This window comes from Rana temporaria, chromosome 2, assembly GCF_905171775.1.
Source record: "Rana temporaria chromosome 2, aRanTem1.1, whole genome shotgun sequence".
NCBI lineage: Eukaryota > Metazoa > Chordata > Amphibia > Anura > Ranidae > Rana > Rana temporaria.
The window spans coordinates 184,338,921-184,364,189 of NC_053490.1; the positions used below are offsets into that span (position 1 = coordinate 184,338,921).

The window sequence follows — 25,269 nt, forward strand, 5'->3', positions numbered from 1 at the left end:
TAACAGTATTTATCCATAAAATAGTCCAGCAATCACAGCTCAAACTAAACGACTATATTAACAAAACATTCTGTCCCCCTTCAGGTGAAGGGATAAAACGAACCACACAATATTGGGCTGGAACAAGCGGGAGGGAGGGCGTGTCTCCTGAATCGTCGCCGCCGCTCTAATCATCCACTCTTTTTTTTATTTATAGGTACTCCAGGATCCAACTATCAGAGGGCTTGTGCATATAGGTAAGTAGCCAATCATTTTAAAACTTAGTTCTATATTTTATTTATTTATTTATTATTATTAAAACTTTAATCCTCATCCCTCATTCTGATCCATTCCCATTTGATGGGTAACTGATTGTTCCCCCCTCTCCAGCTTACTAACGCTTGAGTGCCAAATCATTCTCGCTTCTGCATAGAAACAAATTGGTTTCAAACCTCAGCTTTTTCAATTAAGCTTTGCAATAAAAGCCTGGAAGCCGATTGGTTTCTATGCAGAGGTGAGCCTCATTTTGTACTCCAGCTTTAGTAAATAAACCCCATAGTACACAAGCAAGTACATTTGCCTGTGTCCACACTGCCTTTTTTTCAGGTGGTGATTCATGCTGATGTGATTTTTAGGAAAATGTGGAAAGGTCTGGTTTAACCAGACAATGAGCACTGCTTACGGCAAATTATTAATTTTGTGTGTCCCTGCTTGCCCATGTTCTTAACCACTTAAGACCCGGACCTTTAGGCAGCTAAAGGACCTGGCCAGTTTTTGCGATTCGGCACCCCGTTGCTTTAACTGACAATTGCACGGTCATGCGACGTGGCTCCCAAACAAAATTGGCGTCCTTTTTTCCCCACAAATAGAGCTTTCTTTTGGTGGTATTTGATCACCTCTGCAGTTTTTATTTTGCGCTATAAACAAAAATAGAGCGACAATTTTGAAAAAAATGCAATATTTTTTACTTTTTTACTATAATAAATATCCCCCAAAAATATATAAAAAAAAATTATGTTTTTCCTCAATTTAGGCCGATACGTATTCTTCTACCTATATTTGGTAAACAAACGCAATTATCGATTGGTTTGCGCAAAATTTATAGCGTTTACAAAATAGGGGATAGTTTTATTGCATTTTTATAAAAAAAATGTTTTACTACTAATGGCGGCGATCAGCGATTTTTCTTTCGTGACTGCGACATTATGGCGGACACTTCGGACAATTTTGACACATTTTTGGGACCATTGTCATTTTTACAGCAAAAAATGCATTAAAAATGCATTGTTTACTGTGAAAATGACAATTGCAGTTTTGGAGTTGACCACAAGGGGGCGCTGAAGGGGTTAAGTGTGACTAGGGTTGCCACCTCATCCCTTTAAAACAGAACACATATTAATTACACAGGTTCTCTGGCTGATTAAGGTGCTAATTAAACACACTTGGTGCCCTATCGACATTAAATTAGCCCCAGAACCTGTGTAATTAATATGTGTTCTGTTTTAAAGGGATGAGGTGGCAACCCTAAGTGTGACCTCATTTGTGTTTCTAACTGTAGGGGGGTGTGGTGGCTGTAGGTGTGACATCATTGATTGTGTTTCCCTATAAAAGGCAACACACGATCAATGACGGCGCCACAGTGAAGAACGGGGAAGTTGTGTTTACACCCAGCTCTCCCCGTTCTTCAGCTCCGGGGACCGATCATGGGACTCCAGTGGCGATCGGTTCCCACGGTCACAGAGCTTCGGACCAAGTCGCGGGCGCGCGCCTGTGACCCACGGCTGGGCACTTAAAGAGGACGTACCTGTACGTGCTTGTGCCCAGCTGTGCCATTCTGCCGACGTATATCTGCAGGAGGCGGTCCTTAAGTAGTTAATCAACAAATGAGTGATTAAATAAATAGGAATTATTGCTTCTTTTTTACCCACCTCACCAAAACATTTCTGGTTATACAGTCTTGTTGGTCCTTACTGATCCCACTGATCATTTTGACGTGCAGTTTTAAATGTAGGTAACCGTATGTTAATACATTTCTCACCATTCGGTTTCATCTGAGCCTGTGACCGATTTACTTTGAGTGTTTTTTCCCTGATCACAGAACTATATTTTTAGGTGCCATAACCAAGGATCCAGGTTTTGGATAGTTTTTGATCTAAATTATATTAGATATTTGACTAGAATAAGGTAAAGAAAAGTTTATTATTAATTTAGCTTTAAATGTATAACATACCAGTCCCCCCCCCCCCCCGCCTTTTTAAAGGATAAGTACCCCTTTGAAACATGTAACGTGTTCCAGCTCCTGCACCTTCTCCCCATGATCCACCCCCTCCCTGTGACAGTGGCTGGGGTTCCTCTCCCCGCACTTGCTTTTCAAAAGTAGCCCAGCGGTACGGGACTCCACCCACACAGCCATATCATTCGTTCACAGTTTCTTTTGAATTAAATAAAAAAACTACAAAATGTCAATCAGCCATGACGGCAGTTAGACTTGTAGTTTGAATGAACTGCGGGCGCACTGGCTGTAGCTCTGTATTAGCAGGCTGTACAGAGGTACGGGCAACAGAGCTGTATGTAGTTTGTGCAGGAGCCTGACATTGCACCCGCGATCTGCTGACGGGTGCAATACATTCCAGGCTCCTATTTAAAAAAAATAATGCAAATGTTTATCTGCAAAAAAAAGTGCATAAGGTGAATTTAGCCTTTTAACCTAAACTCTATACCTTAACCACTTAAGGACCGCCTAACGCCGATATACGTTGGCAGAATGGCACGGCTGGGCACAATCACGTACCTGTACGTCCTCTTTAAGTGCCCAGCCGTGGGTCGTGCGCGCCCGCTTCGTGGCCTTGGGACCCACGGACCCGATCGCTGCCGGAGTTCCGCGATCGGTCACAGGAGCTGAAGAATGGGGAGAGGTGTGTGTGTGTGTGTGTGTGTGTAAACACACCTTCCCCGTTCTTCGCAATGGCAGTGTCACTGATCGTCCCCTGATATAGGGAAAGACGATCAGTGATGTCACAAGTCCAGCCCCGCCCCCTACGGTTAGAAACACACATGAGGTCACACTTAACCCCTACAGCGCCCCTTAGTGGTTAACTCCTAAACTGCAACTGTCATTTTCACAATAATCAATGCATTTTTATAGCACTTTTTGCTGTGAAAATGACAATGGTCCCAAAAATGTGTCAATTGTCCGATGTGTCCGCCATAATGTCAGTCATGAAAAAAATCGCTGATCGCTGCCATTGGTAGTAAAAAAAAAAATGAATAGAAATGCCATAAAACTATCCCCTATTTTGTAAACGCTATAAATTTTGCGCAAACCAATTGTTAAGCGCTTATTGCGATTTTTTTTTACTTTTATTTTTTTTAACCGAAAATAGGTAGAAGAATATGTATCGGCCTAAACTGAGGGAAAAAAACGTGTTTTTTTTTATATCTTTTTTGGGGATATTTATTATAGCAAAAAGTAAAAAATATTGAATTTTTTTTTTCAAAATTGTCGCTCCAAAAAATAAAAACCGCAGAGGTGATCAAATACCACCAAAAGAAAGCTCTATTTCTGGGGAAAAAAGGACGCCAATTTTATTTGGGCGCCACGTCGCGCAATTGTCCGTTAAAGCGAAGCAGTGCCGAATCGCAAAAAGGGGCCTGGTCCTTTACCTGCATATTGGTCCGGGTCTTGGTTAAAGCGGTATTAAACCCAAAACAAAAAATTAAATATATTTCAGCTTAACAATCCTTAGATGTGTTTGCTGCATTTATTTTATTTTGTGTTTTTAGGCTTTTCCCTGGTGATCTGGCTAGTATCCTTTTTATTATAGTGCCTACACTCTGGATAAAGGAGCAAAAATTCTCAGTCTGGGGGAGGGCAGTGTTCGATGTACTAGCAGATTTAAATACATTAACAATTTGAAGCCAAACCCCAGCTAATACTTTATAAGCGGTTACAGCTACGATTCTGTTCGTTTTGTGAATTAAAGCTGACCGTTGTAAACGCCTGTCGTGATCTCAACCCTTCAACTGCTACATCTGCAGGGCAGCTTCTTCTGTTGAAAAACAGACTTTCTAGTAGGATCACCAGGTGAAAATAAAGTAAAGAAGCTAAGAGAACTAATGTGGCCACCACATCTAAAAATTGGTAAGCTGCAATATGTTTGCTTTTGGGTTTAATACCACTTTAATTCTTGGTCTTCAGCGTCACATGGTGAGCCAGGCTCCTGTTGGCAGTCTTTAGTGCATGGAACAGCTTCTATGTTGTAAGCCCAACATTCATGATGCTCAAGTCCCAGTTTATTTTTGGGGTACTTGGGCTTGATAGGCCAAAGTAAGGCATGATTTACTATACCTTTTTTATTTGTAATCGGTCATGTAATTTTGCAAAAAAAAAAAGGGCCTGATGCAATATGCTATACAAACATTCTCTGGAAATCTGTAATATACTTTTTTTTTTAGCTGCCGTCGTTTTTATGTTCATTTCCACAGCAGTAGCCTCTTAATAATAACAATAATCAAACATGGCACCTTCTTGAGCCTATAACATTCATCTGCAGGAAAAGTGCAACCTTGTGATATTCATCTCATTTATGTTGTCAGAAACTGTCTTTTAGCAAATAATTAGTATTTGTCTGCAACAAACGTAACAACCATTCTCGTTAGAAATGGGGATCCGATGGTTTTTCTTTAACCACTTCAGCTCTTGCAGCTATATGTCTTTTATGGACCAGAAATGTTTTTTTTTTACATTTTAGCTAGGAGACCAATGATTCCACAACAACCTTTGTCATTATTTGTGATACCAAAGTGATAAATATCTTTCTTTTGGTGATGGCTTGTTGAGGGCTTCATGTACACTGCTACTGGTAAACTGAGCAGTTGGGAGTTTATTTAGCTGCCCCTGAACTCTCCTGTTATCTTATCAGTACATGTACACTGAGTCATTTATAGTCATTTCTAGGCAGTTGAGTTTAGAACCATTTTTTGGAAAGCAAAAAAATGTGTTCAGGACGGATGTTCAAAGGCATTTGAAATGGCAAATGCCTGTAATGGCTTGTAAATGTGGTAGCTCGTGTTTTAGCCTTGTTTGCTTTACAGGTATTTTTCATTTTTGACTATATTTAAAAAAATGCTTCTAAACGCAAACGAGGCATGGCAAAACTGACGTTTTTAAGCATCCAGTTACTATCTGTCAATTTAACTTGTTCAGGAGAGGTTTTAAAAGTCCAATGTACATTAAGCCTTAAGCAACACTTTTGGCATCAAAAAAATGTTTTCTCTTATAGTCCATGGATGGACACAGCTCCTTTAAATCTTGACAAGTGGGTTATGTTCCCTGTTTACAGGAGAGGACTAGGCAGAAACATGTTAAATAGTTAAATACATGTTACATTAACAGAGTTGAACAGCCCTGCCCAGGGGGCGGTCCCTCCAGACATAACCCTCCTTACTGTAGCATGCAGCCTCAGTTTCGTTCTGCCTAGCAAGGAGAAGGATGTATGGCTCCCTTTGGGCCCAGCGCCCTGAGGAGAAATTGTATTTTATTTTACTTTTTCTTGAAGAATCTTCTTTCAACTGTCGGCTGAGACGGGCTGGATAATATAGATCCTTGTAGTCTACTCAGTCCGACCAGCAAGCGTGGACACACCTTTGCAAAGAGGCTGGGTCTGCCACGCCATACCCCATGACTCCTGGGGTGGCCGTGAGCTTTGCTCCGAGGTCCACATATGACTGGGCTGTGGTGTTGTCTCACTCACAGTGGACTGGGCCGACAGCTACCACCATTGCGGTTGTAGTTCTGTCAGGAATGCATCAGCGAGTCCTCGCTTGGATGGGTAGGTACAGTCCCTCCTGCTTCGGTGGGTTGGTACGGCTGGGCATTCCTGGGGTTCGGGGGTTCTCTTCTCCTCCCTTCCCTGCTCCTTTTCCCTTGCTGCATTGCTAACATTGCCGCTGTCAGGGGGGAGGGGGCCTTCCTGAGGGGACTGTGTTCTCTGGCCTGTGTTTTTTCTTTATCGTACATCACGGGACACAGAGTCTTAATCATTACTATGTGGGTTATATGTTCCACCTTCAGGTGCCGGACACTGGTGTAATCAATTAGAACAGGAAGTTCCCTCCCTATATAACCCCTCCCATACTGGGAGCAACTCAGTTTTTTCACTAGTGTTTTAGGTCACGAGTGAACATGTGCTCTGAGGAGCTCCACTGGAGGGATCCATGCTGGATTTAAAAAGCCTCCATAGAATCCGGATACGTCCAAAGTGCTTCATAGCCAAAGTGGGCGGTACCCGGGCCTCGGTACGAAGAACGAGGTTTGGCCTATAATGCCTCTCTTAGGAGGGCCGCACCCTGGGTTCCAGAACTTTGTGCCTTCCAAGGACCAAATGTTTTTCTGCTGCCAGGGTGCTATATAGGTCCAGGGGAGTGGTACTCCTGTCCACGGAACCCGGTCCCTGAAGGTCTATGACAATACCCACGGTGAAGGGTGAAGATTGGGCCTCTTGCTTTGCAACACCCTGCGGCGTGGAAAGGTAAGAGGAAGTACTTACGGAACTTGGTTCGAAGGTAGGTTCTTTCTTTGGGGACTATGGGTCTCGCCTGTTTTTATGCTGCTATGCATGGGCAACTTAACCACTATGTCTTTTGAGACAGGATGGCTTTTGGCACCCATATACCTCCCCTAGCTGGTCCTAGGCCTCTGCTGTTAAAGGTTTTTTCGTGTGTCTTAAAACTTGGTTGCCTATAAATGCATGTGTGCCTGGACTAGGTAATCACTATGTGTAGTACCCATAGTTCTCTCCTTGAGGGGGCGGGTACTCCTAAGTCTTATGTGAGTAGCTGCAGGTCTTATCTGTTTCCACACTAAAGCAGTAAATAGATATGTGTATCGCTTACCATGCTTTCCAGGATGCTCAAGGTTGGCTGATATACCATGTGGCTTGCTTCCTCTGCTTCAGGCTCTGCCACGATGGAGGGGGGTGTCCCTCATAGTCCGGGTCCACGGCGCTCCTTGGGGGACCTCTCTCTCCCCGCCTCCACCATTCCCTTAGGCGCGCGTGCGCGCATTGTAGGCGGGGGGACGATGTGGTTGCCACTGGCACACGCACACGTGCTCGCCGGCTCATGGGGCAGACGCAGGGCGGCCCCTTCAAAATGCCCAGACGTCATAGCTCTGTAAAGCCAGCAGTAGCGTGGGGCAAGTCAGCACATGGTATGGTTTGGATACAGATTCATTTAATACGCCTACTCAGCATCTAGCTGTGCAGATTAGCAGGCATTATTTTGCTAGACTTCGTTCAGCTGTTGATGCACCAGGGTTAAGTTCCTCTGCTTTGGCTTAGGACTTTTTTGGTCTCCCCGTAAAAAGGGGGTTCAGGGGTAGAAATATAAAGGGTATCGCCACCGAAATCTGGTGGCCCCCTTTTTTTCCATGCTTGCAGAATACTCTCCGACCCTGAAGAGACTTAAGACGGCTCACAGATTGAGTTTTTTTAGCCCTGTCAGGCATTGCAGCCTCCCCCAACATTTCAGTCATTTTGCATAGGTTTTTGTTGCATTACATTTATGGGTCTATAAGAGGTTAACTGCTAGATTCACAGCTTCCTCACAAACTAAAATGGGGTGTGTCTTTCCCTGTTCTAAATCCTCTAACAAGGGGATTGAAAGACCTGAGGATGAAAGGTTCACGGTCAGACAGGTAACAGGTGGCCCAATGAGGAGAAGCTATCAGAAGCCCCACAAGCTCTTGTTGCAAGCTTCAGTCTTCTCAGAGATTCAAGCTGCATATAACTTCCCTCAGCTTGGACGGCCAGAACCTCTGTCTCCATAGGGTCTTCATCCTGGTGTTGGCTTCAGGCTAACCAAATGCACGGCTGGGGTATGCACAGTTGCTGGTGTACATGGCTAACGTCGCAGGTTGCGGAGACGCACATTACCAGTCTGCATGTTTGCATGTTATACATGAGTGTGGTATGTTTAAAATGCATGTGGGGTAACAGAGCATATTTTATTATTCCATAATGATACATTATGTGTATGTTTGTATGATTTTCATGTTCGTATAAGGATGTTTAATCACATCAAAAATGCCTAAAGTCACATAAAGATGCTTGACTGCATGAGGATGCGGGATCACACATGGTTACCTGATAACCCGAGTCCTTGATTATCCAAGGATATTTGGTCATAAAGACAGGCTTGTTTCCACAGAAATGCCTAAAATCGCAGAAGATGCTTAAGTGCATATGGATGCGGGATCGCACATGTTTACCTGTTAACCCGAGTCCTTGCCTACCCAGGGATATTTGGTACCCAGGCAAATTTGGTCACACAAAGTTTGTGTCCGCAGAAATGCCAAAAATGGCATAAATGCTTGTATGCAAGGCTGGCTGTCAGAGATGCCTAAAATCGCATTAAGATGCTTAATTGCAGAGAGGCTGGATCGCACAGGGGTGCTCGATCATAAAAGAGTCCCTGGTCACACAAGGGTACTTGTCCGCACAGGAGTGCTTAAAATGCATAAGATGTTTGATCGCATGAAAAATGCTGAATCGCATAAGGGTGCATGTTTGCCTACATTTTGCGTGGTTGCTTAATTTAGGTTTCCTTAATTATATAGGATTCCTTGGGCTTACATTGGAATACGTGTCTGCAGGCGTACATGTTGCACAATGCTGCATAACACGTTCAGAGCGCATACTTGCTTGCTAAGATGCTTGTTCATAGCTCACATGCTATATATGTATGCGTGTATACAGGCAGCGCTGGGCAATCTCCTCCTGAGGTGAGTCCCCTGGTCAGCGCAGCAAGTGGGTGAGCGGCACTGAATAGGGCTCTAGGAGCTTTTGTTTATTTGTAAGGACAGGTGTGCATATTATAATACACACTATGTAAATATTAATTAATATTTGGAGTCAGTATCTGGGTCCTTCCCCACATGCTGGTGGTGGCAGCAGGTGTTGGCACCTGGGATTCCAACCAAGTTTTTATTGTTAGTCCTGGACATGTTTGTGCCAGGGTGGGGGTGGACTGCGGGCGGTAAAAGAGTGCCCCCTTCCCCCGTTATCCCCTGGGTAGTGCTCTGTTATGAAGCCATGGACCAGGTACCTAGTTAAAAAAAAAAAAGAAGCAGAATAAGGCATTTCCTGCAGGACGAGGGTTTTGGGGTTTTCTATGGGCCTCAGGCCCTAAATACCTTTGTGAACGTCGGGTAGTTCCGCATGGAATCCATTTGTTCGGTGGTAGCTGCGCTCCATCCGGGAGATGTCCTGACGTCCTCGGACATCAGGGACGCATACATGCATGTCCCGTTTTGCGCATGTCAGTGTTTTTTTTCTGTGCTTCGTGATGAGAGAGGGTCTCTGTCAGCCTGTGGCCCTCCCTTTTGATCTGGCGTTGGCACCATGGGTTTTCGGCTAGGAGCTTGCACTTATCCTAACTTTGTTGGGACAGCGAGGCTTTGCCTCATTGGCTACTTGGATTACTTTCTTCTGAGAGCAGCTTCTGTCTCCGACCTAGTGGATGGGTTATTCCCATTCAGACCCTCCGAAGATTCGGGTGGGTGTTAAACGTTTAGGCCAGAAGGTGTAGCTAAGTGGCAGCAAGCCTGCCCTCCATGTGTGCGACCCAGGGTTTAAAATCCTGGGCATGCTAGGTTCCGACTCAGCATTGGAGTATCTAGTGTTGATCCAGACTCCTCGGTGGCAAAGGTCCTTCTTCCCCTGGAGAAATTGCAGACTCTTCAGTCTGCGGTGAAGGTATTGGCATCAGGCAATCGATCTTCTCTCCGGGCGCCTGCTGGTTCGGGGCCTGTGGGTAGCCTCCTTCAAGGCGGTACTGTATGCCCAGTTCCACACCCTGGTTTTCCAGTGGAAATACTGTCCAGGTGGTAAAAATCTCTTGTCTCTGAAATCATCAGATTCCGGTGCGTCAACTAGTCAGTCTCTGAGTTGTGACAGAGATTCTTCGGTCCGGGAAGTTGTTCCTTCCAGTGGTCGGTGTTTACGACGGATGCCAGCTCACGGGTTGTGAACCTGGGGGTTCACAAAACTGGGGGGTCCAGTCGCTGGACTTGCGTGGACCTACGGCCACACCTCCCTGAATGTGTCTGGTCTCGGTAGCTACCCAGGACCGGGCCTGGCTAGTGCCTGGGTGGGAGACCGCCTGGGAATACCAGGTGCTGTCTACTGTTCATTGTCCTACTATTTTAGGCGATCAGGCTATGCTTCTCCTCGTGGTCGACTGATCTGGTTTCAGCCGGGCAACGCCACGGCCGTGGCTTCGGTCTACCATCAGGTATACCGGCAGATGCTGGACCAGGTCTGGACTGGTCTTTGTGCTTGGGGTGTTTCGGCTCCCTTGCAGGAGGTGAGCCTCACAGGGCATGGATCTCCTGCCCGCTCATCTCCGCCACAAGGGTGTCAGTTAGTGGCCAGGTCTAGTGATCTGATACAGCCGTGTCAGTCGCGCTGGTGGCCCTGTGGGGTCTGTATCGGCGATTTTTTTCCGTTTCTCCATGGTAGTTGCTTCCTCGGCCGCTCCACAGAGTGGAGGCTGAGGAGATCCCGATGATTCTAATCTCTCCAGATTGAAAAGCAGTGAAAAAATAGCGCAATCCCCAAAAAATATATAAATATATCGTGAATACAAAAAATAGATGAGACTAAAATTAAAAATAAATTCTTTCCATAAAAAAAAAATACTAATATCAATCAAGGAGTTCTTGCAATCTCAAGTGTTGATAGCTGGAGACATAAGTCCACTAATCAAATAAAAAATAGCTGGCTTCACAGGTAAAATAGTTGAGTCTTCCAGGTAATACATGTACATCCGCATGCAGAGACACAAGATAAATTCGGGCAAGCTGTCCCCTTACCATGAAAGATGGATCTCTGTTAGGAGATCATACAGGCAAATAATGCAGATTCCACGGGTCATAGGAGTGTAGGAAGGGTGGATCCGTCCTCTTTAGTTCACAGGAACAATGGTGATCAGCTCAGCTCCACTCGTTCACAGCTCTCCCAGGGATGGCATAATTAGCAGATGTAATTGGAGGAAAAAAGAGGCTTCATAGTGCATTATGTTTGAAAAAGTTCATAAAGACCTCTTTATTAAAAGTTGCTGCAGTGGACATCAGCGTTTAAAATTCACATAATCCATATGCAAAGCAGTTAATTAAAAAGAAAAGTAACCAATATCCATGTAATCCTTCCAGCGGTCAGTAATTACCGATCTGCTGGGTGATGGCTGTGTCTGATACTGGTGCATCCGTCCGACGCGGCGTTTCACCTGATAAGGTTTCAACTGGGAAAGGAGGCAGTACGCCGATATCGGGCGCCTGGTAGCGGAGGTACCCTCGAGACAGAGGTACAGGAGGTTCCTCTGTCTCAAGGTCCCATACTTCCTCCTGTTGTACAGTCACTGACTTGCTCCACATGGTTATTGGAAACCAGACTTTAGGTGACCGCGGTCTGTCTGACTTGGTCATCTCAACAATGCTGAGGGCACCGTAGTCTTCTTCCGGAGGATCTACCGTCGCACCTCTCTGTGCGAAGGGATGGAGTGACGTCCACGGACGTACTCGGTGTCCAGGGTCCTGCTGTTTTTTAAAGCTTGGAGTGGATCTAAAAATTGCTTAAAGCACCGTTTGGGTTGTGTGCAGGAGGTTTGTCATATACTTTCCCCTCTTGGCCCATCTTTTCCCCCCCCCCCCATGAGTTTTGACTCTGGTGCTCTCGGTTCTTCAGGAACCTTCCTTTGGAAACATCAGAGAGATTTTCTCTTGACACTATCTCAGAAGGTGGCCCCTTTAGTGGCCTTTACCTCTGTTAGAGGGGTTTCTGAGTTGGCGGTCTTGTCTTGCAAGCCGCCATGCTTGATTCTCCATAAGGATTAGGTGATGGTGCGCCCGCGACCTTCCCTTCTTCCGAAGGAGGTTCCGGCCTTTCATACTTTAGGCGCGGTACGCGCTTTGCGGGTGTACCAGCCTACTACGGCTCAGTTTCGGAGCTTCTGACTCTCTTTTGTGTCGGTGTCTGGTCCACAAAAAGGCCTGGCGGTCTCGTCGACCACCATTTCTGGGTGGATCAGACAGGCCTATGCTCCTAAGGGGCGGGCCCCCCTTTCCGGTCACGGCACTTTCGACCAGGGCAATTGGTGCTTCCTGTTTTTTTTTTTTTTTTTTTCCGACATCATGTCGGTCTCACAGGTGTGCGATGCGGCTACTTGCTCGTCTGTTCATGCTTTTTCCAGAATTTACATGGTTGCTGTGAGTGTATCTTATGTTTTTTTTTTCCCAGCCGCTAGTTTTTGCCGGCGGCTGTTTAAAGTTGCACCTCCTCCGTTGAGGAGCTCTGCTTGTTTTGGGGTGAAGTTAAAATTGGTTTTACTGATATATTTCCCACCCCTCGTTTTTTGACACTGCTTGGGGACGTCCCACTTGTCAAGATTTAAGGAGCTGTGTCTGTCCATGGACGATAAGAGAAAATAGGATTTTTTGTACTCACCGTAAAATCCTTTTCTCTGAAGTCCATGGATGGACACAGCTCCCACCCCTCCTTTTTAGGTTTGTACTGCTTGTTACAAACTGAGACTGCATGCTACAGTGAGGAGGGTTTTGTCTGGAGGGAACACCCACTGGGCGGGGCTGTTCAACTGTTAATGTAACATGTATTTAACTATTTAACATGTTTCTGCCTAGTCCTCTCCTGTAAACAGGGAACATAACCCACTTGTCAATATTTAAGGAGCTGTGAGGTGAGTACAAAAAAATCCTATTTTTAACCACTTCCTACCGGACGGATGTCCCTGGACGTCCTTGAGTTTGAGCCGGGACAGCTGAATGATGCCTGCAGTCTTTTAGAGCCAGCGATTCTGTGCACCGTAAGAATGATCATAGTGGCTGTTCCGCCGCTTGATCGTTCTTACGGGCAGCAAGAGGGGACGCCCCGCCTCCCTCCAGTGCTTCTACCGACTCACTGCTGCGATCAGTGAGTCGTAGAACAGATCCGCCTGCCCCGGATGCCTACCATACAGATTTCCGGTGGACCAGATGGTCGGCGGAGTCTCTATGATCATTCGGGAGGCCGGGCGCAATGTCATGACGTCACGCCCGGCCTCTGCATTAAAAAAAACGACGTTGCTTAGGCTGTGAAGCGGTGATCGTTTTATTTCTTTTATTTCATGCTTCCCAGCCTAGAAGTGTGATGTGGGGTCTTATTGACCCCATATCTCACTGTAAAGAGGACCTGTCATGCTAATTCCTATTACAAGGATTTTTTTTTGTCAAAGTAAAACGTTTAAAGTAGGGCTGTTACTGATCAAAATTTTTGTGTTCGATTAATCGATTTTTTTTTTTTAATCGATTAATCGACTAATTCCAATTAATTATAATGCACATACAGATCCAACTACTTTTAGCTGATCTCCTTGCAGGCTGATTCCCAGTGCAGCTACCATCCACTGGAAAAATGGATAGCAGGATACAAAAAACACACAAAGGCAACGCTCAATGGGAATAGCATTAAAACTTTTATAGTCTTCAAGTAGGTAACAAAAAAAATATTGCACTGGAGATAAAATCGATGTAGCTACATAAACAGTAAAAATGGTGCGAGTAATACCAAACGGCAGCAAAAACAGTCATTCAAACATGTAGCCAAGTATGATACTGGTATAAAAATGTGTACAACGATGCCATTGCTGAATCCAGATGAGGAGAGGTTAACATCAGTCCGTCGGCATGTAGATGTCCCGTGAAGGGAACTATCAACTCCCAGTGGATAGTTGTAGAATCCCAGGTTGATAGAGGGAAGTGATAGAGGGAAGTGTAACAGCTCTTGCGTGTGGCAGATAGTAAGGTCCTGCCGGCATGCAGATATGAAGGCACAACAAAGGAGCCCGTCAGATGGACACGGCAAGCCCTGCCGGTGTCCGTGACGTCACCGGATCTCTGACGGAATTCCCTGAAGGCCCGGAAGCCGGCGGAGAGGTGAGTACCAATCCAAAATAATTTTGATCGATCAAAAAAATTAAAGATTAATCGATTAATAGTTAATTTCCACAGTAAAATTAACTATAAAAAAGCAAACGCATACGCAAGTCCCGCCCACATATGAAAACGGTGTTCAGACCACATGTGAGGTATCGCCGCAAACGTTGGAGCGAGAGCAATAATTCTAGCCCTAGACATCCTCTGTAACTCAAAACATGTACCGTATTTGCCGGCGTATAAGACGACTGGGCGTATAAGACGACCCCCTAATTTTCCAGCCAAAATGTTGGTTTTGGGATATACTCGCCGTATAAGACTACCCCTTCCTACTAGTCATGCCGCGCGGTGCCACCATTACATGCCAGACTGTGCCCCATTACATGCCAGACTGTGCCCCATTACATGCCAGACTCGCTGTGCCCTTACCTTATCCTAAGACATGCAGAATCGTGGCCGTACGAGGACGAGAGGGCCTCCGTGATAGGCGGACACTAAACACAGGACGGGAGGGCCTCCGTGATAGGTGAACACTGAACACAGTGCCTCCTGGGAAGCCGAGTGTTCCGCCTATCACGGAACAGAAGACGTAGGAGGTGCGGCTTTTGAAAAAACGTACGGCCGCGATTCTGCATGTCTTAGGATAAGGTAAGGATGTTGGGTTACCGGCGTATAAGACGACCCCCGACTTTTAAGAAGATATTAAGGGGTTAGAAAGTTGTCTTATACGCCGGAAAATACGGTAACCAGTAAAAAAAATTAAAGCATCGCCCATGAGTTTTTTGCACACACAAGCGCTAAAGTATCAGTCGGCGGTTTTGTGTGGTTTACTTGTAAACCTAGGCTGGAGCTGACTGTCGCAGAATAATTTGTTTAACTTCCTCATCAGATTCTATTGTTGAATAAATGTACCTTGGGAATTTTTTTTTTTTTTTTTAGGCTGCATTCACACCTAAGCTTATTGGTTTCAGGCAGAAAGTCGCACAAATTTTTTCACGAAAACTAATCTGCAAAAAAGGAATTGTATTTTTTTTTTTTTTTTTTTGAGCAGCGGGCGTTTTGCTTCAGGCAAAAGAACGCTCAGATGGGAACAAGGGCCATTGAAATTAATGGGATTTGTCTTGTTGGGCGTTTTTTAGAGCTGTGGCTTACTACAGAAAAACGCCTAAGTATTAACAGAGCCTTATACGAACTATTCTGCTACATGCTGGTGGGGTTGTGCTGTCAGTTGGCTGTTGGTAAACTTGCACACTGCTGACTGTGGCAGATGCTCTCCTAGGCAGACAACGCTAAGAAGAAAAAATGGGTGGCTGCACACCAATACCGTAAAGTCCCTTTTTATTCTTCAATCATAAAAACATGAAATAACGCCACAGGATGATAGCGGAACAATAGCAGGTAAACAGGTTTCACACAGTGACCTTGTGCTTTACTCATTACGACCACCTTCTCATTACCTACTTCAAGGCAACCAAAGACAATGTTGTTTACTTGGAGTTGGCTTATCAAACAGTCCACCTGTGCTGACCGTAGCAGAATGGTTTGTATAACTTCATCCTTGGAGCTCCTTTGGGAATTCATACAAACTATTCTAACACTGTAATAAAAAAAACGAAAAGCCAAAAGCTAACCAAAAAGTGTATGCTAAAACAAAAAAGTGCACTTGGGGTGTGCATTGGTTCTGTCTCGAAGAGAAAGGACCCTTGCCTGATGGGGGTATAAGGTACACCCAGTTCCACTTAGCCAAAAGGCCAAGCAGACTACGTTCTTCATGAACAACTGAAACCGTGTACTAGGTGGAAGCTCTCCTAAAGAGAAAAAGGTAAAGTCCACCCCTCTCGCTCCTCCCTCCCCCGCTAGACTTCAGGGTAGGATTTTAGGACCCAAACCCTACCATCTGAGTGAGGTGTAAAAAACATACATTAGTGCAGAGTGACACACGTGAGGGGAAAAAAAGGGGATCCCAGTACAGGTGCAATAGCTGGACCTTGCAGCCTGGTAACAAAAACTGCAGCCGTCTTGGCCAAAAGGCCTAGCCCATGAGGCATCATGCAGAAAAAAAGCATAGGCATTGTGGCCTAGTGCAGTTTCATCCAGTGTGTTCCTAAACCCGTGATGCTACTCCAGCACCATCAGGACGCTACTCCCAGGGGGAGCTTGACACATCAGGCCCTTTGCCTTCCTAGCCCTCAGCCAAGCAAGGTAGCACAGTCCAAACCAGTGACTGGGCCCCTCAGAATCCTCCACACCACCGAGCTACTCCCAACCATACCTAATCTGGTAAGTGCTTAAATTTTTCTCTTTCCTTGGAGAGGATCCCTCAGGACCATATCTTACCAGCAGGGATACTATACAGACAGCCAGAAGGCCAGAATTACGGCGGAGCACCCCTACCTGACACTGATATAAACACTTATCTTAGCCAAAAGGCTTAGAAACATCTGAGGAGGGGGTAGCTACAGTGCTGCACTGTAGCTTCCTCATAGAAATGCCTACAAATTGCACTCAAGCCTGGGAATAGCGCTACAGCCAAAACAAAAAGAAATAGAAATAAAAATGGTATTTAAAAAAAAAAAAAAAAAACTGGGCTACTGATCAAAATCTGGTCCCCTGGTGAATGCAAAAATTATTCTTTGTTGTGGTGATACTACTTTTTAAGCATAATGCATTTTTCCTGACTGACATCAATTTCGTATCGTACTGTAGATCATGGGCACTCAACCCACGATGCTCTCCAGCTGTTGCAGAACTACAAGTCCCATGAGGCATTGTAAGACTGATAGTTACAAGCCTGATTCCCATAGTCAGACACGATGGAACTTGTAGTTCCAAAACAGCTGGAGGGCCACAGGTTGAGCACCCATGCTGTAGATTCTCACTGTAATCTTAGATCCAATGGTGACAAGTCACTATGGTTGTGGTTGTTTTTTGGAAGAGGTACAGATTACAATTTGCTAATTTTCTCTACTAATGGGGTATATTCATTAAAATTGCCCCTTCTGTTTCCTAAAAGCCCACAGCAGTACATCGGATGATTTACAAACGTTTTCCATTTCTCCAATAAACTCTAGCAAAGATAGCAATTTTGATGGTCTTAAAAGGAACCAGTCCGATAAATAGACATGCTGCCATTTTTCTGTGGATTGCACGACATGGCTATTAAAAGCCAGGTTTTAAGAGACCGGGGTCTGTCTGACTCCGTCATCTCAACCATGCTGAAAGAAAGGTAGTCAGTCTCCTTCCAGGAGGATTTACCATCGTACCTGGAAGGCCTACGTCTCTTTGTGCGAAGAGATGGGGGTGATGTCCACGGACGTACTCGGTGTCCAGGATCCTGCTGTTTTTTACAGCTTGGAATGGATCTAAAAGTTGCCTTAGCACCGTTTGGGGCAGATTTCAGCCTTGGCTGTGTTTTTTTTCAGTGGCGTTTTGTGGCCCATTCCCTGGTGGGTACCTTTTTGTGCTGGGGGTTTGTCATATACTCCCCCCCCCCCCCCCCTCTTGGTTCACCTCTTCCCCCCCATGAGTTTGGACTCTGGTGTTCTCGGTTCTTCAGGAACCTTCCTTTTTGGAAAGATCAGAGAGATTCTTCTCTTGACACTATCTCAGGAAGGTGGCATTTTTAGTGGTTATTACTTCTGTCAGAAGGGTTTCTGAGTTGGTGGTCTTGCCTTGCAGGTCGCCATGCTTGATCCTCCATTAGGATTACGTGGTGGTGCGCCCGCGACCCTCCCTTCTTCCGAAGGTGGTATTGGCCTTTCGTCTGAATGAGGACTTTGTTCTTCCATCCTTTTGTCCTCGGCCGGCGCATCCTAAGGAGGTTGCGTTTCCTACTTTAGACGTGGTATGCGCTTTGCGGGTGTACCTGCCTACTACGGCTCAGTTTAGGAGATCTGGTGCTCATTTTGTCAGTGTCTGGTCCACAAAAGGGCCTGGCGGTCTTGTCGACCACCATTTCTCAGTGGATCAGGCAGACCATCATACAGACCTATGCTCTTAGGGGGCGGGCACCCCCCTTCCGGTCACAACGCTTTCGGCCAAGGCAATTGCTGCTTCATGGGGTTTTCCGACATCATGCGTCTGTCTCAGGTGTGCGGGGTGGCGACTTGGTCGTCCGTTCACACTTTTTCCAGATTTTACATGGTTGCTGTGAGTGCATCTTCTGATGCTTCTTTCGGCCGCTAGGTTTTGCAGGCGGCTGTTAAATGTTGCACCTTCTCTGTTGAGGAGCTCTGCTTGTTTTGGGGTGAAGTTAAAATTGGTTTTACTGGCACTGTTCCCACCCCTTGTTTTTGACACTGCTTGGGGAGGTCCCAATTGTCAAGATTTAAGGAGCTGGACGATAAGAGAAAATACGATTTTTTTTTTGTACTCGCCGTAAAATCCTTTTCTCTGTCGTCCGTGGACGGACACAGCACCCACCCCTCCTGTTTAGGTTTGTACTGCTTGTTACGGACTGAGGCTGCATACTGCAGGGAGGAGGGTTATGTCTGGAGGGACCGTCCCCTGGGCAGAGCTGTTCAACTCTGTTAGAAAATTAAATACATGTTACTTTAACATGTTTCTGCCTAGTCCTCTCCTGTGAACAGGAACATAACCCACTTGTCAAGATTTAAGGAGCTGTGTCCGTCCATGGACGTCAGAGAAAAAGATTTTACGGTGAGTACAAAAAATCCTATTCTATTTTTATAAAGTTCGTTTTGGCACAGTAACATTTTCTGTATGTATTTGTAAGCAATAACTTCAGTATGTGTATCAATATAATATAATCTTTTTTTTTTTTTTTTTTTGTGATCCTTTTTAATACATTGCATAAGAACAAACATTCAAACCGAAAATGCATATTTTTTGCATTCAATTGTAATGCCTAATTAACACCACAAATATTCTATATTCATAGTTCACAAATTCAAGTAATGGATGCAAATTTACCTTTTTCTTGTTTGCTCAGGGTCCTGTTTCTTCCAGCTGTCTAGCTTGAAAGTAGGCCAACTTGACAATCCATTATCTTGTCTCTATCAAGACATGGCCTTTTGTTGTGCAAGTCAAGTGTGAACAGGCATCAGTAAGCTGTCTTGATCAAGCACATTTTAGAAATGTTAGTGCCTCATACAATCAATTTCACCAGCTTAGTGGGTCTGTCATTTTAAACAAGGAACTGTGAGTGGGTAAGCTTCCATTTGCTGTGGTTATCGGCTTATTCCATTCAAAGTTGTATTTAGATGTGTCCATGCTATTATACCTAAAAATAATATAGTCACGCTAGAAATATATATATCTAAATATATAAACCAAATAATTAAAGTGCAAAAATTAATACTAATGGTGAAAAAGTTCACAATTCAATAGTGTACAATAAACCAAAAATAAGTGCACAAAGGTAGTGATGTATAATGTCTCAAAACATCTACTAACATAGCAAATGTCCATGTGTTGATCAAACATCCATGATATAGGTGAATGTAAGAAACCACAAATGAGGAAACACAATCCAGTGTGTCCAAAATGGACATAGGGGTGAAGAGTGCAGGGAGTTTAGACAGCTGTCCACCACCACTACAATGGATTCTTCCTCGTGCGCCACACACAGGTAAAAGGGGGGACCCTTACCAGATATGTTGGACCTCGGGTGACAAGGTCGTAAGAGCTTTACAGGTATACCTCTGCAGGGTTTAAGATCGCTGGGCACCTCCTGAAATCCTCATCTCCGTTCCCAGAGTTATCAGTGGAGGCATAAAGGTGACGCTCTCTCCAGGATAGGCAAATCGGTGAGCAGTATAGAGATTAATAAATAAAAAAACAGCAATAGTGCGTTATCTCTTAAAGGCTGAATCTATTATAAAAGCGCAGGAAAAACGATACAGCAAACAGAAGATAACATTTAAAAACAGCCGGCAAAGCTAAAAAAACAACGTACGCCCGTGCCTCCGGGGTCACATGGGGACGTCGGTACGTAGCACCGCCCTGACCAGTTTCTTCACAAATGACGTTTTCAAAGGGCACTCTTCACCCCTATCCCATTTTTCCTTGTGGGACCGGACTATTATTATTTTCCTTTGGACACTGTTTCTATTTTGTTCATGGACTGACACGGCATCTTATTCTTACATTAGTATATTGGCCTTCTATCAGGAGAGGACTAGGCAGAAACGCATGTTAAGTGTTAAACACACATCGGAACTGTACAGTACCACCCTGGGGGCGGTCCCTCTAGGTACAACCCCTCTCCCTGCATGCAGCAGCTCCAGTTTTTTTTCTGCCTAGCATAGGAGAAACGACTTGGCTCCCTTCGGGCCCATGGATCCCAGAGATTTTTTTTTCCATTTTCTTTTTTCTACTTTTTGGTTCCTGAGATCTACTATCAACTGCCGACTGGGCGACAGGCTGGACATCAGGTCCACGACATGCCCTGTTGCTCCAGGGCACACATATGACCGAGTCAGTGTGCCATGCCGATAGCCAACCCCCGTAACCGCACAGGAGATGGTTCTGTCAGGGATTCTTCCAGCGAGTCCACGCAGGACGGGTGAGTAGCAGTTCCTTTGCTTCGGCAGGATGGCATGGTTGGGCATTCCTGGGGAGATTGATTAGGGGGTTTCCACCCTTCCCTTTCCTCTCTCCCTGTCCTTTTCCCTCCTCCCCTTGTGCTGGGCTTGCTGTGCACTGACATGGGGGTCCGCCGGGGGGGGGGGGGCTCCGCTTGGCTGTTAAGGGCTATGCTGCGTTTGGTGTCTGCTCTCTGCTGGGGTGTGCTGCCGTGTGTGTGTGTGTGTGTGTGCCTCAGTTTGGGTTCCCGAGTGTTCGCTGCCATGTTTTTGTCTGTGTTTTTTCTCTTCAGCATGGTCTGTGGCCATTTTGGCAGTGACCGGCGTCGTTTTCTATGGGTAATAACGGCTGCTATTTTCTTGTAGTCTGCGCTCTTTCTTTCCATAGACACGACCGGCGGCCATTCTCTTGTGGACCATGCTCTTTTACAGGGCTGGCGGCCATTTTCTTGTGGTTTTCAACTCGGTTTCTGCCTCCTAGTGGTCACAAATAGTTCCCTGAATGGTGCGAACAGCAGTAATCACCTCGGAAGAGTGGGTGACACAGGGAACACCTCAGTCACGGGGAGAGCGGATGGCGTCTGCAGTGCCTGTGGGCACTATGTCGGCGGTTTCTGATTCAGACTCTGGTCTGCTGTGGCAAATGTCCCCTGCTCTGACAAGTCAGAAGATATGGACCAGGACTTTTTCGGCAGTGCGGATCTGATCCCTTGATTCTTCCGGGTCAGCGCAAAGGGCGCTTGTGAAGCACTTATCACCGGGTGCGGGATCCCCAATATTGGAGGATACGGCAAGGGCATCTATTAAGGTCCCGGTCCCTTCTGGGTCCCACAGACCGGCCCGCACCGCTAGGAGGTTTTCCCTACCTAGCTATTTGGAAAGTTTTTATGCCAAGGGTGGGAACTGCCGCAGCGTTTCAATAAAGAAAAAATTGCATGGCTGTCCGTTAACCCTTGAGGAATGTTCCTGGAAAAGGACATCTCCCACGATGGGGCCTTCCAGTGTCCAGGGAATTGCCACGATTCCGGTGGAAGGGACCCCTGTTTTTAAGCACCCTGCAGACGTTTGCGGCCACTGTTGGCCACGACCCGGGTGTCGCTGACGCTCCCTTAATGGGCATAGATTTGCTGCTCTGTGATTTACATAGCAACAGGATTCCCCGGTATACATGATAGCGGGCCAGTTGTTGTGTGACCAAGTATGTCTGCATTGTGGCCTCAGATACAGCTCCCTGGCTGTCCAGTCCAGTCCATCAGTATCTACGGTAGGGCTATGCCGCATTATTTGACTGAACTGCTGGTCTGCAGACCAGACGTCCAAGGAGGCTCTGGCGGATTTGCTCTGCCTGGGTTAGAGGCTTTTGGAGCCTCGCCAGATGGAATTATTGAAAATGTCATTTGGGGTTGAGAGCACAGTGCTCCCACATACTCAAAAAAGGGAAGGGCCATGTCGTAGGCCAGGGCCCTCCTTCTTTTTCTTTTCTTTTTTTTTCCCCCCGCTCACAAGTGGTGTTTTTTTTTTCTCCTCCGCCGGGCCCGCAGGTAAGCATTCCCAGGCCGACATGGTGTCTGCTAAGGGATTAAAGTATCCCTGTTTCTCGCAAGCAAAACATGCCTGCGAGCACATCTGCGGCGACATGGAGGTTTTGCCCCCGCCCGACTATGCGGTGTGGGGGTCACCCTTGTGAGTTTGCAGCTCGGTGGACCTCCCTACTTCCGACCAATGGGTCTGTGAAGTGGTTTCATCAGGGTACAAGATGGAGTTTTTCTCTTGTCCACCAAATTGAATTTTTCCCTCCAACCTTCATCCCCTTCTGGCTTGCCGGGCTGCCTTGTTTGGGGCAGTGCAGGACCTGCTGATGCTCAGGGTGATACTGTGCCGGCATCGGATAAGTATTCAAGGAATCTACTATTTTTTGTAGTCATAAAGGGAGGGTCGGTCTGGTACTGGATCTCAAGGCCATCAACAGCTTTGTGAAAGCACAAAGGTTCAGGATGGCAGCATTTCACTCTGTGGTCGCTGCACTCCATCTGGGGGATGGACATCAAGGACGCACTTTATTGAAGTCCCCATATGCATCAGGCATCTGAGTTTTCTATGGTTTGCAGTTTGGGATGAGCACTGCAAGATGGTGGCCCTCTTTTGGCCTGGCGTCAGCACCAGGTGTTTCTTCAAGGTGCTCGCTCCGATCCTGACCTTGCTGAGACAGCAAGGGATCGCAATCGCAGGCTTTTTAGTCGATCTCCGTCTGAGAGCAGCGTCCGCCTCAAAATTAATGGAGGATGTGGCGATCGCCAGTTAGACTCTTCGGGAGCTTTGGTTGGGTACTGAGCCTCCAGTAGTAGTAGGGGTTGGTGCCGACTAGTCTTGGGAGATTTCAATTGCTGGGCTGACGATGTAAATAATTCGGAAGCCCAGCAGTTGATTGCATTTGCAAACTCCATTGGCTATAGCCAAGATGTCATAGGGGCTACTCATAAAGCGGGCCACACCCTGGACTGGCTTTTCCAGTCAGGATGTATAGAGAAAGTATATCCCCCGAAAGAGATTATATGGAGTGATCACAAATTAATATTATTTGATCACAGCCATAAATTTCGCAAAAAGTCACCTCATGTTCCTAATAGGAACAGTATTCCAAAATTTTCGAGAAATCTCACTAAAATATCTGTTAAGGCTTTTAGTAACCACTTCCTGTTGAATATTGATAAGGCATCGTTTGAGTCCACTAAAGTCGCAGCTGAGAAAATTAATTTTTTCAATACGGCTATTACAAAAGCGCTCGACTACTTAGCCCCCCTAAAGAGAAATCATTGCATTAGGCAAGCAAATAATAATCCCCTCTGGTTTACCCAGGTGACCAGAAGTTTAAAATGGAAGTGCAGAGCAGCGGAGAAAGCGTGGAGAAAAAATCCGGCGCCCGCCTCCAAGGAGGTATATACCGCAGCCCTGAGGAACTATAAACTAGGGATACAAACTGCCAAAAAGCAGTTTTTCTCTGAAAAAATTGCTAATGCTAAAAATGCAGCAGCTGAACTCTTTAGAGTTGCGAAAAATCTAGCTAATCCAGTATGTAGACAGCCGGAAGAAGAAGCTTCACCAGAGTTTTGTAATATTTTATCAAATTATTTTAATGAAAAGATAGAAATTATTAGGAACAATATCAAAGTAGTAGATATTGAGGAATATTGTCCCATCTATGAAGGTACAAGATTCTCTAGTTTTGTGGATGTCTCTACTTTAGATATTCTGAATATCCTCAAGTCTCTTAGAGCCTCGTCCTCATCATTTGATCCTTGCATTGCGCAACTAGTGAAGGACGCCGCAGAGACATTGGCCCCCTTTATTGCCGACATTGTAAATACTTCCTTCTCCACTGGAACAGTGCCGGGTATTCTGAAGCGGGCGGTGATTATTCCCCTGCTGAAGAAAGCTAACCTGGCACGCTCCGTGTTGAGCAATAATCGTCCCATTTCAACTCTACCATTTCTGGCAAAAATCATGGAACGAGCCGCAGTGTGGCAAATTCAGCCCCATCTCGAGTCCAATTCCATTCTCGATGATTTTCAATCTGGATTCCGACCAGGAAGAGGTCCTGAAACCGCCTTGACCAAAGTCCAGGATGATCTACTCTGGGCCCTGGACAGAAATGAGGCTTCGGCCTTGGTATTGCTGGATCTGTCGGCAGCATTCGATACCATCGATCATTCTAGACTGCTTGATCGATTAGGGACTGTGGCAGGCATTGATGGTATAGCATTGGCATGGATGACCTCATTTCTGCTGGACAGGGTTCAGAGAGTAAGGCTGGGACTGCACTGCTCTTCTGATAGTCCCCTGTTCTGTGGAGTCCCTCAAGGGTCGGCGTTATCGCCGCTCCTGTTCAACATCTATCTGAGGCCTCTGCTATATATCATCCGCCGCCACAACCTATCTTTTCATGTCTACGCTGACGACACCCAGTTCTACATTCCTCTGCCCAGGGATGGAGGGGCACAGATAACTCTGGCCACCTGCCTGGAGGAAATTCAAGCCTGGATGGGGGCCAATTATCTTATGCTCAATGGCTCCAAGACTGAGTGCATGGTTTTATGCAATCAGCCATGGTCGGGCGGTTTCCCTACCTGGCCGGACTCGTTTTCATCGGTCCCAGTGCCAGTCACCCAGGTCAGGGATTTGGGAATCATCTTGGACGAGAGATTGACGCTACGACCACAGGTAAACCAGGTGGTGAGTTCTTGTCACTTCCACTTGAAACTCCTGAGGTCGACTTTTCGCTTCATTGAAGAATCGCATAAGATCTCCATGGTCAATGCCATTATTGGAAGTCGATTAGATTATTGTAATGCTTTGTACCTGGGTTTACCTAATAACATCATGCACAAATTACAGCTTATTCAGAATGCCGCTGCGAGGCTACTCACGGGTGTTGGTCGTCGTGACCACATCACGCCATCGCTGAGAGCCCTGCATTGGCTACCCGTGAAGGAACGGGTTCTGTTTAAGACTGGATGCATGGTGCACAGGGCTACCCATGGCAAGGGGCCAGTGTACCTGCAGCAAAAATTCACCAAGTATGTGCCCAACCGTACCTTAAGGTCGGCTAATTTGGAAACTTTGGTGATTCCTAAATTTCGTAAGAAAAAATGCGGAGGGAGGACGAGTGCGGTCCAGGGAGCACAGTTTTGGAACTCCCTGCCTCTAAAATTAAGGCTTGAGAATGATCTTTTTAAGTTCAGGAAGCTTTTAAAAACTGAG

General features: G+C 45.9%; 1 protein-coding gene across 16 annotated transcripts in view; it reads left to right on the plus strand.

Moving 5' to 3' along the window:
• MBNL2 (muscleblind like splicing regulator 2) overlaps positions 1 to 25,269 on the plus strand; it is a 220,804-nt gene that overhangs the window by 49,253 nt on the left and 146,282 nt on the right. For all 16 annotated transcript variants that reach the window (XR_005746942.1, XR_005746943.1, XM_040336117.1 and 13 more), the window contains exon 2: positions 197 to 236. The gene's annotated coding sequence lies outside the window, so the exon portion shown is untranslated. The remainder of the gene's footprint in view (positions 1 to 196; positions 237 to 25,269) is intronic.